We start from the raw sequence: 19,320 nt of genomic DNA on the forward strand, positions 1-19,320 counted from the left end.
ATTCTACATGCCTGAATAGTCACTGGTTTGTCATAATATTTTACCACAGTTCTCTTAAAAAATGATAAGTTTGTCTACAAACAAGTGTTGGATGTTAGAAATAGTGATGCTGCAAATCTTAGAATTATCAATCAAGAATGTCCTTTTTCTCTGCACAACTCCAATGTACATATTCTTGAGAGTGTGATTGAGCACTGTAGATTTGCTGTAGCTCACATATGTTTGGATAGCAGTTGCTGCTGTCAGGTCACTCCAGCTCAGTTCTGCAATATGAGCTGCCCTGGTCTGTTATTAACTTCACTCTGAAGGACTGGAGTATGGAGCACTTTGCTGTCACGTTTCAAGTTGTTGTTGGGGGTTTTTCATGGTTTTTTTTTCGTTTTTTTGGTATTTGGCTTTGTGTCTCATCTCGAGCATTGTAACAGCATGTTGTTGCTTACCCTAAACTCCTTACCTAGGTAGAATATTTTAAATGTCTGTTGTTTTGTTTTTTTTTTCCTCAACAGTACTGTGGTGTGAATTAACATCTAGGTGTTGCTTGCTGCTGGACTGTCCTGTTGACCTGTTCTGGTGTTCTAATATTCCAGAATCACAGGAAGGAACCAGTAAGTACAGTGGTGTGGAGGAATACTTTATTGTCATGTCAAGGTCTACAGTCCTCAAAGATAGATGGTACTAATTAGTGTGATGGTGTTGTGTTACTTAATAAACATTGCAAAACAAGTGGCCAGTTGCAGAATTTATTTTATACTGCTTATCCCTTACTAATTAGCATATGTAGCTGACCAGTGATCAAAGTTTTGACACTGCTGTTTTAAAACCACATTTTACATATTTATCCCTTAAAGAAAATATTACAGGTTAAAAAGATAGGAGAAAATTCTGATAATAAAATGTATGTCTCTTCAATGGTTGTGTTATTTTACAGTCTTACCATCTTGGGTCAAATATTTGCAGAACCTAGAAAAAATTATCAATAAGAGGAGGAAGAATATAGGGAAGCATTCAAAATAGCCGAATATGGTACTATTATTATCATATAAGACAGTCTGGAGTTTGCTGCTTGGAACTCTTATCTTTGATAGGACATCATGTAGTATATGTGGTATTTAACCTTGTGTTAGTGTTCTTGGCAAGTGAATTATTTGGATGAATTTTTAGTAGTCAGATAAAAGGTAAATGCAGAGACAGGTGTGCTTTGTAGTTTATTTTGATGTAGTTTCTTAGCTGGGTAACAAATCTTGCTATTCTGCTATCCAAGCAGAATTATTTCTAAATGCCCAGGGAGTTTGCTGTTAGGTGGAGTGTTTCTGCTGAGATCTCCAGGCTGCCTTCAGGAACTGCTGAAGCACTGTACCTGTCAGAGCTGACTTGGATTCCTCACGGATCTCATGTTCAGCAAGTTCTGTTGCCTTTCTTCTTTCCTGGTGCCCCTCCTGGCTGCCTCTAGGTGGAGTTTTGCAAGGCATGCTAAAAGGCCTTTCTCCAAAGTGTCTAATCTCCAATGTTTGTTTGCTTCAGTGAACACCCGAATGTTATGTTTTGTGCCTCTTATTTCTGAAAACTGAGTGTGAATCCCCGGGAAGAGCAGCCTCTGAGGACTTGGTGGATGTCTGCTGCTTTGTGACTTGTTGCTGTTGTACAGTAACAGGTAAGGCGAGGAATATAATGTTTGAATTAATACTCTGGTGGAAAAGGTATTATCTGTAGAGGAATGAAAAAGGAAGGTGATCACTGAAACAGATGTTCTAGCAAGAACATTAAAAAGAAAAGTTTCTCTCAAGCAATTTATCATTTCTTTCTTACTGCAAATGTCCTATGAAACACTACACAGTATTTTGAACACCTGTCATCTAGCAATAATTGTATTCTAGAGAAACATCTGAATAGGGAAAAATGTGTTGCAAGAATTGCATACTGTGACATTTCAGAAGTGGGAAATGCTAGATTATTTTAATCATCAATTCATGTTAGTATGACTGAAGGCAGAAACATCAAAACACTTCAGTCAAAATGTACTTCAAATGTGACTTGGAACTGCACTCCTCCCTTTGAGAGAGGATTCATTGATGTCTTCATCAGTTAACCTGCATTGAAAATGAGATTTCTTTATCCTGTGGCAAGCATTTTGATTTTTGTAATGAAATTTTAGATGAAGAGTGATGTGGTAACTTAGTTTTCCCAGTGTTTTGTTTGAAGCTATTTCCAGGCAAAGGAGGTTCAGGTGAAAATAATAATAACCGTTTTTTTCCCCTCCCATTAACATTTCTGTCCCAAATATGTCAATAGAGTTGATTCTGATTATCAACTGCATTTAATCGTTTGAATAAAAACTTGACTTTGATACTGACTTGAATGTGAAGTACAAACACTCTGACTTGCCTGGAATTTTGACCCCTGAAGATTAATTCAGCTGCTTACTGCCCTACTGCTCTTTATCCCTCATGTTCTGAATTGTTGCTATGTACATGTTAATAATCACAACTATAGTAAGGAGGTTTTGCCTCTTGTGTTCCAGAGAATGTAAACACATAATAAAAAGCTCCATGTTGGATAAGCAGTTAAACAGTAAGTTTTGACTGTGGGTCTGGCTTGCTAATGAACTTTATAGTTGCCATATTATCCTTTTCTAATTAATTTACTATATTGCATGTTGTATGTCTCAACTCAAAAAACCATCTCTTCTTCCTACTGCGCTGTCAATTCAAGAAGTGTTTATTCGATTCAGCTGTTCTCTTTGCAGATGGACACTAAGTTACCCTCAGGTATTAATATTTATTGTTCAAATAGGAAATTACTCCAGAGGTTTGAACCTTAAATTAAGTTGAAACCTTCACTAAGAGTTGAGTTTTACGATTCAAAGCTCATCACTTTTTTAATGTTCTGAACAGTGAGATAAACACTGAGTTTTTCTGCATTTGAAGACAATGAAAATACTGCAAAAGAATGAAGATGTCTTCTCATTCTCAAGCTTGTGTTGCTGTGAAATGAAACTCCAGAGTTAGAGTGCGAGGTTTTTTTGGAGAACAGAATTAAAGCAGGAATTTTATAACCACAAAGGGAGGTGTGGAGGTAAAATGTGACTTCAGTAAATTTTTGCTGGTGCCACTTGTCAGTGGTCAGTCTTGTTCTACAGTAGGTAGCATTGCTTCATTGCAAGTATGTTGTGTTTGTCAGAGGCTCCTTTTAGGGCCAGGACATCTCTGTTCTAATTGTCAGCACTTGTAAAGGCTGACAAGCTAACCAACTGTAGTCCTCAGAGGAGTGACTGCATGCAGAAAGTAGTAAAAACTGATCTCCTATCAGCAACAACTGCTTATTTCTTGGACTAGTGGTGAAGCTGGGAGTGCTTGTCAATCCCTGTGGAGAGTTAGAGAAGCTTGGAAACATGTTGTGAGACTTGGTGGTTTAAAATGAGGGCCTGGTGGGTGGAACTGGAAAGCTGTTGTGGAGCAGTTGCTGCTGGAAATGGAAGGGAAAAGAAACTTTGCAACTGGAAAAGGAAGACTTCAGGTAAACATCAAGGAGAGGAACAGCATGGAAGTCTTTGGGGGAGTGCTAAGGTACCTTGTGACCTTTGAGAAAGCCACTGTGTTTTTGTGAGGGTACTTCTGGCTCTGTTATAGTGGAAAACCATAAAATTGCCAAGGCCTTGGTTCTTCACCCTGGCCCCCTTTGCAGGTCAGTGTATTGCAGGTGTCTTTTTTTCTCTCTCTTTTGAAATTAAGTTCCATTGTCCCAGAATGATAGCAGCTGGGCAGATGAGCATGGCTAGGTGTCCTTTTGTTACCTGAAGCCTGGTTGGTTTGAAGGATTCTGGCAGTGAGTGACCTGTCAGTTCAGCTGAACCACAGCTGTCAAGGCAAGAAGTTATTCAGACACATTTCCCACGTTACCTTGGTAATGTTGTCAATGGTATCCTATTTATTTTAAAAATCTACTTGGTAATATCTGTACAGCAGCTTTACACTCACTTCCTTTGTGCAGAGGTGTTTCCTTTGAACTCTTAGTGTGTCAGCATTACTTGCCTGATCACTTTTTTTGCTCAGTGTCCTCTCTGCCATGTGTGTCAGTCAGGTTAGGATTGTAAGGATTATACACATTATACTTCTGGCCAGGGAAATTCATGGAAGAAAAAAAAGAAAAATGCACTTTTGTTCTTTTCCTTCTGTCTTATTTACTGTTTTTCCTGTGACTAAAATTTCAGTATCACCATTTTAAAGTAATTCAGTTACTTGAGACATGTGTGTCCTTTGGATAGAAGAGATGCAGACTGGCTGTGATAAAATTTCTTACTTGTTTCCCCAAATGTCTGGTCGTTGGGAAAAGTCTGCTGCTGCTCAGATTTCTTATGTCTTCATTTCTGGATCCATGTCCCTAGGGATTTTGTAATCATAGGAAATAACTCTCCATCTTCCCAGATTTTTGTGCAGCTGCAAAGATACAAGGGGGTAGAACACTGTGCCAGGAAAAGTCAGCCTTTTCTCTATCACAGTGGGGAAGTTCTAGTCAACTTTGGAGTTTTCTTCATAGTTAAGACACTTTATCCTTGGTCTTTTCCCTGAGGCAGACACATGCAGAGAGCAATTGAGAAATGTTTCAGAAGACGTGGATATCCTGGAAATTATTATTTTCCATTCATAGAACTTTGTTCCTCTGCCTGTTGTGTGTGTTTCTTTAAGCTACACCAAGGTCATGCTGCATTTAGTCTTCTGTTTAATCTTAGAGTGGTGCTTCCCAGTATAAGGCTTCATCTGTCATCTTCCAGGCCCTTAGAGTGATGTCGCTTTCTCACCAAGTAAAAACTTGCTCCTCTTAAATGTTTGCCACTTGCAAGTTCAGGACAAAATGCCAAGTGGTAAATATGTCAACAAGACATGTGGTTCTTCCCCTGCCCCTCCCCATGCCAGTCCAGAAAGAGGGTTTGGCTTGGATGTTTTTGCCTAGAGTTGCATCCAAAAGCTTGTCCATCTGTTCTTCAGTTCAGTGCTGTCCAAGAAGTCAGTAACACATAATTTTAGGAGACTTGAGTGTTAATCATTCATGAGAACAGCTGGAGTGCAAGGCAATCCAGAAAGCAGTTCTGTATTATCTGAAACTAAAAACTGATGCAAAAGGATATTTTGCAGTTGTCTTTCTCTTGGGGTAAATTGATAAAAAGGTAGTTAATTTCTAGGAATATTTACGTCTCTGTGAAGTACTTTCTTTTAAGGTAGTAGCTCAAAAAATCTTGCATATTATTTACATGTGGCCTTGTTAATTGTGGTTTACCTAGTATATAAATATAATGTAATGCCAGGCTCAGTAGTAGCTCAGAATTGCTATATGCACTGTGTCCCTGACTTGGGCTGCTCTTAATTTTCAGTCTGGAGGTTTACTTCTTGAGGACGTTATTACAGAAGTGGAGATAGTGATTTAAAAGCAATTAAAGGCTTTCATGCTAAAATACGTGTTTTAGAAACAGATCTAGAAATGTAGCAATTAAGATGGAAATTAAATTCTGACACTGTCACTTGGCCTCCTGAGCTGCTAAATGCTACATGAAAAAATACAGTTGTATTACGTGGCCAGTTTTCCTTTATTCATGCAAATGGCTTATGCATAGCTGTGTAGTAATCATTTACTATATGTTGGTGCTTACCTTTCTGCCAGCTAGGAACAAAACTAATACTCCTAAGCAGGTATTTAAGTTACTGCATTCATCAATTATTTGTACTTTTGCTAGACTCATATTTTAATTTTAAGGTCTGGGACTTCTGAGATCAAAAACTGCCTGGGCAAAAATTTTAGACTATTTGCTCCTCTGATTAGTGTCTGTTCTCTGACTGCTAGGGTCAAGCTGACAGTGGGGCTATTATATTGCTAACCCTTCAGTTCCCAAAGTTACACAGCAACTTCAGTGATCATTAACTTGGGTAGATCCATGTTAGCAGTTGCTCTTGTTAAATGACAAGATTGATGTATCTGGGACAGTGAGATCAGTTGTCACCCAGGTGCTAACTTCATCCTATAAAACCAGTAAGTGCAAAATTGGAAGTGGTGATTACCAAATTTTGCTCTTAGGGCTCATTCTGAGTGTTGTGCTTTGTTAGAGTGTTATATGCAGCAGCTCAACATTCTCAGGAACTTTGCCCATGTTTCAAGCAGCCTGCAGCATGTGTTTTTTCTTTTTTGTGTTCATCTTCCTTGTTAAATGGGTTGTTCTAGCTAAAACTTCAATATAAGCTTTTGAATAGTGAGTGAAATAATATACAGGAAATGTGTTTATCTTGAATTGAGACTGTGAGATGAGAACCAGAGAGGCTCTAGCAGAGCGCTTAAGACAACCAAGCTGAGCTATAACAGTAATTTCTCCTTTGAAAATCTCAAAGCAATTAACATCTGAAGTGCTTGCTCAATGCAGTAGAATCAGTCTCTTGAGTAACTTACGAAAAAACCTTTGGGATTAACTTTGGTTATCAGCTCCAGTCTGAAGATCAACTCTATGAGAGTGTCAACTCTGAAAGGACTGCAGTGCTATATGCATAGCAGAGCTAAGAATGCCAAGTTTCACCCCTTCCTTTCTGAAGCCTTTGTTCTGTGCAGACTGATGTGTCAGTGACCTGATTCAAAAAGACCAGATAGGAAAATAGCTTAATTTACTTGGGGTTTTTGGTGGGGTTTTTTTTGTTTGTTTGTTTTTTGTTTTTTGGGTTTTTTGTTTGTTTGGTTTTTTGGCTTCTACTTCTGGATAACGTATGGATAATCTGTGAAAATGAATCTTTATGTTGGATACTGTTCCATGCCAACACCTTGACTTCTTGCTGAAACAGGGGTGAGTTTTGTTGTGTTTGTTTGTTGGTTGCTTGGTTTGGGGTTTTTTTGTTTTTTGTAAGAGACCCTAGTGTGTAGGTGCTCAGTGACAACCATAGTAGCTTCACTTCTCAGTGGCAGGTAAAGGACATGGGGCAGCAGCAGTGTTGCAGGAATAACAATCACATTAACAAGTGAAACCAGCTCTGAGCTATGGAGGTAGTGAAGTACTTCAAGTTTTTGCAGTATTTAAGTAACTTACATGAGAGCAAAAATAAACAATATTTCCTGTCTAGCAAAATGCCTTGGGGTGACCTGATTTAAATTTCTTGATTTAAAATTCTTGATAGAGGGATGGTATATGGAGGAAACTGATAGGAACTAACTTCAAAAATGAACCATAGTGAGATAGGGAGATAAGAAATTGAAGCAGCTCCTGTATATGGGGAGTGATTGGAAAGGATATAGTATTTGTGATTAGAAAACCCATGTACACAACGGAAGGGCTGATTTGCTTCAAGACTGTTGCAGTGCAGAGTGGAATGGAGTTTAAGTTTCTCCTTACCCTATTGACTAAATACAAAATTATGTATATGAAAAAAACCAACCCTTGGTCTAAGACCACATAGCCAGAACTGGTAACAGCAATTTGAAATGAGGTATTTCACATTTCTCCTACATAGCTCCCACACTGCTTCAGTCCAGAAACACATGCTTGGAAACCTTAGTCCTGTCAAGAGAAGACATCTCTCTTCCTTTTACTGGGTGGGGAGCAGAGGATGGAGGCAGAGGTTGAGGTTACCATATGTTTGATTTCAATAAAGAGGATAAACAGCATGTATTTCTTAAGTATGTGTTTTTCAGCATTGTCTCTCTCTCTTCCCCCATTTAAATAGCCATTCCAGACAGTGTTCTCCCCTGGGACTCAATGAGTGCTGTCCAACCTGTCTATGAACACTGCAGAGCAATGTTTTTTTCTTTGGGGGACTTGAAGGGAAGCAATTAAAATGACAGGAAGTGCTTGGGACTGAAAGATTTATGTCTGTGGGAATACCTTATGAAATTCAAATTATATTTTCATCAGAAGGAATTGATTTGGAAGCTAAATATGTGCTGCTTTTCTCTGAAATGTTAACTTCACGTCCTCCTAGACAAATCAGGCAGAAAGAGAACTGCTTTATGGGTTTCTGGTGCAGTGTGCAACAGATATGTTTACACACTGTAGAATTACTAAATTCTCAATGAAGAGCTGTAATTAGTAGCAGTGATTAAAGCTGCCTTCTAAATTTCCCTTCATCAAACAACTTCTACTTCCTACAAGAAAAAGAATCCTTAAAGCAGGAGATAGCCACTCAGTGTCACTATCTGTTTGATGCAGCTTCACTCTTGCATAAGTGGCTGTTATTTGGATAAGGGAAGTGCACTGAAAATAATATGGAAATAATAGACTGCTAAGGTTGAAGTACTGTACAGAAAGCTTGATACCAAGTCATTGTGCTGGGAAGATGAACTTCAAGCATACAAGAAGATGAACAAATCCAGTCTTAGAATTGCTCACAAAACTTTATTACTGGTAATCTGCTCTGAGGAGCACATTTTTTCCTCTGGAGAGAGGGACAGTGGGTGCTCTCAGAGCTAGGAGAAGAGTGTCTGTGGAGTGGGAAGTGCTTCATCTCTTTTAGTCAACCAGTTTGACTCTGGGTGGTTTTTAATGCCCGTTGTTTTTACTCCCAATTCACACATGTTAAGAGCTTGACTAGAGTGACAAATTCTGTGATGGAAGATGTCTGTGGGCCTCATTTCTGCTTATGGTTGGATTTTGGACTCTGGACAGCTATTTCAAAGCATGCATGCTATTTGAATTATCAGTTGCCATTTATAGAAGAAGTTTAGGGTTTACTTTTATGATTACTGAGGTCATAGCATACTAAAACAAGTTCATTTTAAAGTATATAATGTTTCTTTTCACATTGTACTAGAATAAACTTAAGGAAATTATTTCTTGGGCTGTAAGTTTGAGCTTTGTTTTCTGTATGTGGTGAGACAGATGTATAGAAAGAAAAGATTTATAGTACTGAGATAGGGAACACCCGCACAGTTGACTTAGCATAAATAAATGTTCAGACTTCCTGAAATTTTCTGTTCCAGTTCTACAATGATAGGAAACTCACTATGCCTCTTGATTATTTAGAATAACTCGATCTGCACAAGTAAATAACTTTTTCTACAAAGGCTTTTTATGGGGAGAGATTGTGAAAGAGAACTGTACTTACTGCTGAATTTTGAAAATCAAACTTTTTTTTAATGAGGTAGGTAATTTGAATTCCAAGACTTAAAGTAGTCACAACAGTTAGAAACAACTGTTAAGATGCCATATTATAAGTTACAGAAATGTAATGTTAAACTTACTTTTTAGAACTGTATTTCTAGGAAGAAGTAACTGAAGTTGTGACTGACTTCTTTTCTGGAAATATCTCAATTGTATGAACAGAGATTGGAGTATTCTTTTAGTAAATATAGTGCAAAATAAATTGAGACTTTTAACTCTCTGCTTTATAAAATGAAAAATTCAAGGTAAGAAGATAGGCAATGATAGAACAACCCAAATTTAAACTTTTGTTTTGAAATAAGAGAAATAGTAGTCATACATTCTGGTGAGTACTGTAAAGACTTTACCCAGGAATGGTTCACTGCATATTCGCTGTGTTCTTTTTGGGTCTTGAGGGAGGTGTTTCAGCATTATGTCTGACTGCTGATTGGATTTTTAAGCAGGGGTTTACCTCAAATGCAACAGATGTCCTGCTGTTGTGTTGAAAATGCTGGCTGTGCTGTCCCTGTCTGATGTAGTGTGAAGATCATCTACTAAAGCCATTTTAAGCTCTGTGAGAAGGTAGTGTGTGTTTGCATTTCTTAAGAAGTAGTAATATATATGCACATGTGCACATATATTTAAATTGACCCCGAATCATTTGTCTCCACATATCAGTGTAGTTGCATGGTCTTTGGTAAGTAGCTTTCATTCTGAGGAGGTCTAGGGCCTGTTCATTTGTTTGGATATCCTCTGTAATGCTCACAGACCTGGATAAGATGATAGATCAGAGGTTTGGTGACATAGTAAGATTGGGTGGAATTTTAAGTTTGGGTTGTTTTAGTGAGTTTGATCATTCTGTTTTGAATTGAAAATAATTTTTCTTTCCAAACATGATAAATTTATGTGGTAGCATGAACTGGATATTTGGTATATTTGTGTTTCAGTACATTTCTTATTGTCAGGGGAGTTAATTCGTTGCCTAGGTTCAGTATATATTATAACTTGTCTTGAGGACATTTTACAAACCACTGCTCTTTAAAAACAGTATCTTTTGTAAAACAGTGAGGATAATATAAAAAGGAAAAATCCAAGTTGTATTTTGATTAGATGTTGCATTTCTAACACTTGGTATCTGGTCTGTGTGACCTATTGCTACATCTACCCTGGGGATGCAAAAGTAGAACAGCCCAACTTTAAAGGAATATTTTTGGAAAGCTGGCAAACTTTCTTTTAGTCATGCCAAAGAGGTAAATTGTGTGCTTTGTCTGCTGCAGTGTAAATGGACCATAGTTCTGTTGTGAACAGATTTAGCTGGCTAATTTTATGCTAAATATAGAGCTTGAAAATTATACCATTAGAATGGCAGGTGTCTTGTCTTGGTAACATACTGCAGAGAAATTATATTGGCAACAAAAACTTTATTCTGGGTAGGGGGTTGTCCATTTAAAGATTATTTTTAAATTGCTTATTCAGCTCATGCAGTAACTTTGTGTCTCAAAAGTGTTACAGTTAAATTAACATTGGCAAGGGAATGGAACCAGACACTTGTGTTAGTCCTTCTTGTGATGTTACTGTAAGACCTGGATCTGATGATAATTTTGCTTTATATAGGGTAAAAATCTACCATGCACATAGTTAGGCTATTTAAAATATTAATGTATTTTCTTTAACATTTTTAGAAGTTGTACAGAAGTAGTAGCCATTGTAATAGGCTGTTACTTTAATTTCCTAAGACTTTGGATTTTTTGTATGTTACTGTATGCTGTAAATTCCTCTTGACCCAACTATAAGTTTAGGCTAATTGTTTGTTTAGGGATTTTGTTTCTTTGGGGTATTTGTTTGTTTTTGTTTTAAAATGGATCATGGATTGATGCCATTCTTTGGGGGGATGGCAGTTTGATGGGGGAAATGTGTACTTACTGTAAAACATACTTATTTAGAAGTATTTGAGGCTTGAGTGATTCATGACAACAGTAAAGTAGAGGTTGGTTTTGTTTTTGTTTTTGTTTTTTTTTAACCGTAGTTAATTGTGACAGCTGCCTTCATGCTTGTTGATAAAATAATGCAAATACACTCACTTATATAGCCATAGAACTGCTGAGGTTCAATAGCTTCCAATGACCCAGTGAATCATTGCGATGGATTGCTGAGGAATGGATGCTCTACTGTATATAGATATAAATGGATGAGAAATTTGATTAATTTTGACCTGAATGCAAGTACGTATCTGGATGTCCTGAGTGTGTAGTATCACAGCATGGGAAGAAAATAGACTTTATGGTGTGGAATTTCTGTATGATACTGTGGAGTTGTGTTCATGGCTCAGCTGTTAGTATTCAGCAGAGAGCTGCAGCTGTTCTAAGGCAAGCTACACTTTCTGTTCTCATGAAAAATAGGCTTAACATCTTGTTTACAGTTGTTAAGCTGCTTAAAAATGTTCTGGTTGGTAGTAAAGGGGTTTAGTAAAGTTAGCGTAGATTCCAAATCATAAAAGATCAGACATTACAGTTAGTGTGAATGGAGCCCTGATGAGGAAAGTGCTATGTCCACTTCTTTCACAAGATCTGTTATTTCACATCACTAGCTGCCATTTTCCATGACATGACTGAAGGCAGTCTTTAGCTCTGTTTTTGCTAAACTGTGTTCTCTGCTCAACCATAGAGCTAGAGATTTTGTAGTCAATGAAGAACAACTGATGGCAGCTGTAGTTAACTCCTTGCAGATACGGCAATTCTGACGTGCTTCTTGGGGGTTGAGACTCATCGTTCTTTGGATGCTTCCTGTAGGATGGGGATTGACATTCATGTAATGACAGAAGAACAGGTGGTTTTGACATGTTGCACCTTCCTAGGCATGGTTTCTTAGGGAGGGCAGTAAAGCATGACTGCCTTCCAGTCACTCCTTGGGGTCAATCAGACTTAGTTTCTGTCAAGAAAGGAAAGCTCTTCCAAGTTGATGCCAGGCTGACAGGCTGCTCCAGGCAAAAATGTTACAATGAACTTTCCAAGTGTGACTGAATGCCAATATTGGTTATAACTTTTTCTGTAGCAGTCATAATAATAACAAAAACTGAAATAAATTGGCATCAAACTTTTGGTAAACCTTTTTTCCCTATTTCCCTATTTTCCTAAAAAGGAAAAACTATTCACATCAAGCAAAGTTTTATATTTCAACTAGACAAAAAAATTAGAGACCTTTTTTCTAACTTACCTAGAAATGAAGCTGAAGTTCAGGATAAAGTTTGAGTAATCCCTTCTTTCAAAGAACTGTTTTTTAAGAGCCCTGAACGAGAAGAAAGTCGTAATGGCCTAATCAAAACTTCAATTTCATGAAAACATGGCAAGACATTTATATTAATCACAGAAAGTTGTCTTAGCCTCATGAGGTAAGAGATCTGAGATTTACGTAATTTTGAAAATATAGTATAGATGACTTTAGATGATCACAACAGGCACTTTTCTGCTGTGTACAAACCCGCAGTGTTGCGAGGACATTAATGTTATACTTTTCTCTTGTACTGCAAAATTTACCTGTTCTGTCTTTTCAGACCTCCTCAAAACCTCCTGTAAGCCTATATGTGCAGGATTCTGCAAAGATTGAAAAGAGAAGCTACAAAACAATATGAGCTGATAGAGTGAAGTAATAGTTGCATAGAGATTTCTCTATGCTCCAGCTGACTTTTCTCAGACTTGTGCAGGACTGAGCTACCACCATCTGTGAGGTACAGGGGAAGAAAATGTAGATCGAATGCTGGATGGTTTGGAGCAGAGAGAGCCCTGAGTGGCCCTGTTACTTAGGGAGAGTGGGGAAACCTGTCTTATGATCTTAGAAATGGTAGTTTCTCAAACCAAAAGTGTAAGTAATAGCTCATGTGTCTGGTGGAGAGGAAGGGCAAGAAATAACATGGCCTATCGCTTTGCTTTTTGGAAATGGATTTTCCACTATACTGAACATCTCCTGTAATAAGTTTCTGAGGAAAAAGAAAGGTAATTAAAGCTGAATTCAAAGGTAAATGTTTTATTTCAATTAATACTATTAAGAACTGATTTACCTGCAGCCGCCATTTTGGGATATAGGGTGCTTATAAGTATTGCCTTTGTAGCCTGTTTTTAGCCTTAGTAAGAATACTAGCAAAGTATGTGGGTGTTCTTTGTTTCTAAACAACTTACATGTGACAAAACTAAATGCAGAAGTTCTGGGTTGATGTGCAGTGTTCCTTCTGTTAGTCTTCTGCATCTATAAAAACTTCCAGTTTCATGGCAGTGTAATGCCTAAAACTTGAAAAATCAATAGGTATGACTCCAGCCATACAGGTGGCTTTAGTCTCAATTTAATAACTTCTCATTCACCAAGAAGAGTGTAGTAATGGGTGAGCTATGGTTATTCAGTGTTTCATGGCTAGCATAGTTATGGTATCTAAGAAGAATGTTTACTAAAAATACTTAGTTTTATTGCAGTGCCTTTTAATAAGGAACTGTTGCCTAGATTAAAACCTAATACAAGCCACTTCAAAAATTTTTGGTGTGAGAGCTTCTTGAAGGAGCATCAGGCTAAGATTTCTACAAGCTCCTTGTTACACTCTGAATAATGGTTCACAGTAGATAGGAGGAAATGACTCTTTCCCTAGTTGTGTTTCTGTGATGCACTTCATGCACTTTTTGTGGCATGGAGTGCATGTACCCACGTGCTTGATCTCAGAATACCATGCTGGATACCCCTGATGCTTGGCAATTGCTGCTGTGTTACCCTGGTTGAGCCAGCCTGCCTCAAGAAAGCAGAGCCTTGGCATAGCTGCAATTAGCCTGTGGGTTTATCCAACATGCCTAAATTCAGTGGGTTGTTTTCAGTTGCGTTTGTGTATGCTATGCTATGCTTTAGCAGGGGAGGTAACATATCTGGTCTCAGAAATCACCTGCAAAAATACAGCTGTTGGTTACAAGAAAGTTTAATGTGGTAAATGCCAGAGATTGCTTTGGTTGTGAAAATTCCTTTATTGAACTACTGCACAAAAACATTACTGTTGGTTTTTAATGTCAGTTTGATAAGTAAACTTGTATGTCTGTCCAGTTTTAATTAGGCTTATGGCTATTTCCAGTAAATACTCAGACAACCTTTAAGTTAATTTAGCTTTCAAGTATATTTTTAGTCATGTCTCATCCCTCAATTTCTTTACTTCAGATGCCTCTCAGTGCTGTTGAGCAGAATATCACCTTTAACTTGAAACAGAACCTGAAATATGTGTTACTTGGTGCTTCCATATATTCCAAAATATTAACTCACTTAAGTTTATGGTATTTTTATTTTAACTTTTTATTACACTTGTTACAAGTAGGCCTGATGTCTTGGCATGAATGTTATGTTTGCCAGCAGAAAGTAACTCAACATTTTTGCATTTAATAAGAATGGGAAATCAAGGTCTAGAAGACTGGTTGCAGCCTTCACTGCAAGGCAAACTTTTGAATGATTGTTCTTTAGCATTCATGTGGATGGTTTTTCTTCAGTGGAGAAGATCCTTGTCCATGAAGTTAGACATAATGTCAAGCATTACATCAAAAAAGAACTTTGTATTATAGCAGAACCAGTTTCTACCAATTACTGCTCTGATATAGTCACAGGTCCTACATAAACTTGGTGTAGTAGCACACTCTGAAACCTTCTTGTACTCTTAACTATATTAGAATAGAGGAACTGATCTGAAGTGGGCACTATGTCATCTTTGCCCAATGAAGATGCTTCCTGCTTCCTCTGCTTGTTTTACAGAGCTGACTAAAAGCTAATCCATTGTAAACTCTGCAATGTTATTGAACCCTCATTTAGCAGTGTCCTGCTTAAGCATGTTGCAGACCATCCCACAAGAACATGTTTAGTAGTGTGTGTTCTCAGAAAGTTTTGTTACAGAAAGTATTTTGTTTGTTGTGCTGATCAGAGATATTTTAGAAGGAGAGAAAAGAGAAAACACTTCAAAGAAGGGTAGGAGCTGTATTCCTGTGGTTATTTTGAGTACATGGAGCTGAAATCCAGGTTCAGGATGCAAAGGAATCAAAGTTGTAAGTCACTGAGAAGTTCTGAAGGAAGGTAGGAATCTGCTGTTGGGTATAGTTTGGAGATCATGTCCAGTCCTGTTGAATATGTTCTTTGCAGTGTAGTGTATGTGGCTACATGGGCTGTATTCCTCCATCCTCTCCTTAAACCTCTTAGGTGGAATTCAGCTGTGTGTTATGGGGATAGAACTGGCAGCAGGGATTCAGGCTCTGAAGATTATTATTAAAATATCTGTGCCTCATAACACTGCCTATTTTATATCCTTGTAGTAATTTACTCCTTTGTAGGAAAATATTAAAAAGAGACAGATAAGTGGAGGAACTAAGTACTGAAAGAAGTCACACGCTACAAAACATCTAAATGGGTACCAGCTTAAAATATCATTCCATGTCTTTATTGTGTACAAGGAACATAAAGTTTTGAAGCATGGAGCATACATCATAGTCCTAAATGTCCTACTGACTTGGAAAAAAAAAAGAAACTATTCTCTTGTATATAGCTCAAAATACAAAACTATTAGCAGATTAATTTAGCAGGGGTGGTACAGTAATATGATGAATGCCAACAAGATGAAAACATGGGAATCCATGCTTTGTATAGTGAACCCCATGTATTTTGTGTTGCTTTTAAAGTAGTGCTTGGCTAACAACAATAAGGAAATTTAATAAATCCCCACAAACAAACACTAAAAGCAAATGAACAACAAACAAAACTGGAGAAAAACCAAACCACAAAATCCTCCACCAGACACAGTATAGGAAGATGCATATAAACCCAAAGGAAAATAAATAGCCAGAAATATTTCACACATTGAAAAAATGTAGTATACAAAGATACTGGAATTTCTCCTTTTAGTCTCAGTGAACCTGTAAGCCAAATGCTACTGAATTAAACTGTTACCATCCAAAAATATTGAGAATGCAGAAAACCTAGGAAATACCTACAAAGGGCAGAATTATAGTTTACCTCTAATTCACCATGTCCCATTCTGCAATGGAATGGTGAAAGTACATTCGACTTCATTGCTTTATTGTATTCAGTCACCTTGTTCTATAAATAACATCACTAACACTGGAACCAAAAACACTGCATAGAAATGTAGCTGCAGCTGAGAATAGGGAGGGATGAGAGGGGAGGGGAGGGGGGGAAGGGGTGCATGTGGCAGGGAACTAATGCTAAAAAATACTCTGAATTATCACAGTGCCCTATTCAATATTGTGTAAACTTCCAGAATTCGGTGCTTTATGCACTCACTGCTCCCATCCCACAATAGGTTAAGAATGATAGTAAGTAGGCTCATGCTGTGAGCAAATCCAGGGTTCAGGGCAGCTGATTTGCTGACTGGGCTGTTGGGCTGTCGAGTTCCATCTCTGACTACATTCCAGGAAGTGAGGACAATAGAATAAACAAACAGTGATTAATAGTTTTTAGGCTCTCTTTAGCTCCAGTTGGTAAGTAAAAAAATATATGGCTATTTCAGCAGTCATTAACCCACTTGAAAAATTAATGTTCTTTCTGCAGTCACATTCTTTTTAAGCTAGCTCAGGCTCAAAACATAGTATAGTATAAGCAATTTTTGTTTTTCTGACTCCATAAGATATGTTCATTTTTCTACTGTTAAATATTCAGATAACTGAACATCTCATAAATGAAGTTGCAATTTTAAAACATGATATCCTACTCGTTAGGTTCTGATTGGATGTGCAAATGCATTGTGTTATTCCTTCCCTTAATGTAAAATGTTGAGAGAAGTTCTTTCACGTCTTTGCTTCCCGGTCATGTTTCTCATTAACTCTTAGATGAGTAGATAGACCTCCCTGATAAACTACTATAAATTTCTAGTTCACCCTACTATAAATTTCTAGTTCACCATATTTGGTTTATAGCTTGAAAAAAAGAGCTGATAAAATAACAGTTCAGTTATGGAACTGCATCCAAAAAGAGTAGATTTCCCAACCATTTAAATCACAATTATGTTAAGCGAACAGTGCGTATTAAATTGGAATATTTATTTGTGGGAACCTCTTGGTGTAACTAGAAAGTAATAATACTGCAGTGGTGACTCTATTCTCTGCGGCATCAGGTTTTGTTGTCCCTGAGGTGTGGTACATTCTTCAGACACTGATTTGTTTGATACAAGTCTAATAAGTGTCATTATGTAGTTGATGAATGCTATGAATAGAGGTGAAGACGCTTCCAGCTAGTACTTGGTGCATTCAGACCCAGGGGGTTTGAAAGGGCTTCTGATGTCTTTGTTAAGGGAGGACTGAAAGTGAAAATGTGTGAGTGTGGAGAGGTAAATAGTGGTTTCCAGGCAGTGGGGTGTCTGGCAAATTCACCGGCTGTACTCAACAGGAGCTTGGCATGTTAATGTATTACAAATACTTGCATTACAGATAAATCCATTATACACTGACATAGCCACCTAAGGGCATGCAGTCATGCTGTGCACTGACCTTTTATCCTGACCTTAAATTAGCACAAACTCCATGAGGTGCAAGCTGGCAGCACACCTTAGCTTTATTGTGTGTTCTTTGTGCATTACTGGAGACTTGGTAGGTATTAAAAAGATGAATGAGTGTGGATTAGGGGTCGAAATTTCAAAGTAGTAAACTACTACAATGCAGGTGTTGCACTGGATGGTGAATTAATTGTTAAATTACAGACTTTACTCTGATCTGCAGCAAATCTGTTAACCTGTGGATATTATGTTGCCATACAGCTGATGTTGCTTTGAAGTCCTATGATGAATGTATTCCTGTTGAAACATTTTTAAAATTCAGTTGTTTCTGTTTAGCTTTTGTTAGCAAAGAGGCATTCCCTATTCCATAGCTGTATACCTGTGTAACTTTCTTGTTTAACTTCCTGGTCTTTCTGACTTGCTACCTAAGCTAGTTTTAAATCTTAGCTGTTGTGGATCAGAACTTCATCTCATTTTTTTGGTTGCAGTAAAACTGCAACCAAGAGATGTAAATCTGGGGTAAAAGCCTTCCTTAGCTTCAGTCTGCATGCACAGAATGTACTTGGGCCTTCACTAGAAGCAAGATTTAGGCCATCTTCTGTTTGTGCAGACGTATTACTGTGTTTGGAAAAGAGATCAGTTTTGTGAACTTTGCAATTGTAAATTTGCAATTTATTTTGGTATTCAAACTGACTTAGCCATTCCTCATGAGTATTCAAGTTATATGCTCTTTCTTCATAGAGTAAAAACTAACAAATGCACCTAGGAAAAAGAAAACTAGGTCTAAACAGACAAAGCCTAAAAACACCCGAACAACAAACCCACTTCCTGAAGTGGAACAAAACCTTGGAGTTTCTATCATCTTTTAAAATAAACCAGAACTCTTAGCACTATTTTTATTTTTCTGCAATTGAACTCTCAGAATGGGACTCTGTGTGAAGGGAAATTGCTTAGAGGCTTTTACTGTGCTGTTTTCCAAGTTACTCCACACAGTGACAGTAATCCATAGGAGAGTATGGTTAATGCAGAATCAGATGTCTTTGAGACCTGTGTGGTTGTTTAATTTATGTTAACACCCAGACTTGTGCTGAAAGTTTTCTGTTAAGTAAATAAACAATTTCAAGGTATTTATCTGTATAAACTTGGACTTCATTTATTCTTATTACAAGATTTTAAAAGTGTGAGTAATTTGGAAGCCTGGATTTCATGTTGTTTTCTTCAACTTAAAGCTGTTAATTTGTCAACAAATTCTGACTCACAAAGAGAAAAGGAAACTTAAAACTTTCTGAGCCGCTTCCTTTGCAGTGAGTTGGCAAAAGGTACTTAAAACTAGAAATCAATGGAATGAGGATAAGAAAGTAACTTATTTTTATCTTGTGTTACAGATCCAGTTACTGGAAGCATTCCACATGGTCAAGCAGTACTTTGTCAAGCTTATTTTCTATTAAATGAAGTTTAATTTTGAGGTAAGATTCTGTTTAATGTTCTCTATTACACATCTAATGACATAAAAGCTCATGCAGTAATTAGAAACTTTTATCTGATGCCTGTCCATGTGAATTTAATATTTTCTGTTAGAAAATGCATGAAATACATGCAGCTGGTGCTGTGGTTGTGAAGAGAGAAATCAAGCTGAAAAAGTAATGTGATGCATGAATATTGAAGCTCCAAGTAAACATTACAATTAATGGCCAGGAGTCTAAGCTGACCAGTA

The 19,320-nt window shown here is 37.4% G+C and overlaps 1 protein-coding gene across 3 annotated transcripts in view; it reads left to right on the forward strand.

Moving 5' to 3' along the window:
* Positions 1-19,320, forward strand: part of TLN2 (talin 2) — a 154,137-nt gene that overhangs the window by 24,140 nt on the left and 110,677 nt on the right. For all 3 annotated transcript variants that reach the window (XM_030456686.1, XM_030456687.1, XM_030456688.1), the window contains one exon: positions 18,992-19,072. The gene's annotated coding sequence lies outside the window, so the exon portion shown is untranslated. The remainder of the gene's footprint in view (positions 1-18,991; positions 19,073-19,320) is intronic.

Source organism: Calypte anna, chromosome 10 (genome assembly GCF_003957555.1).
Source record: "Calypte anna isolate BGI_N300 chromosome 10, bCalAnn1_v1.p, whole genome shotgun sequence".
Lineage (NCBI taxonomy): Eukaryota > Metazoa > Chordata > Aves > Apodiformes > Trochilidae > Calypte > Calypte anna.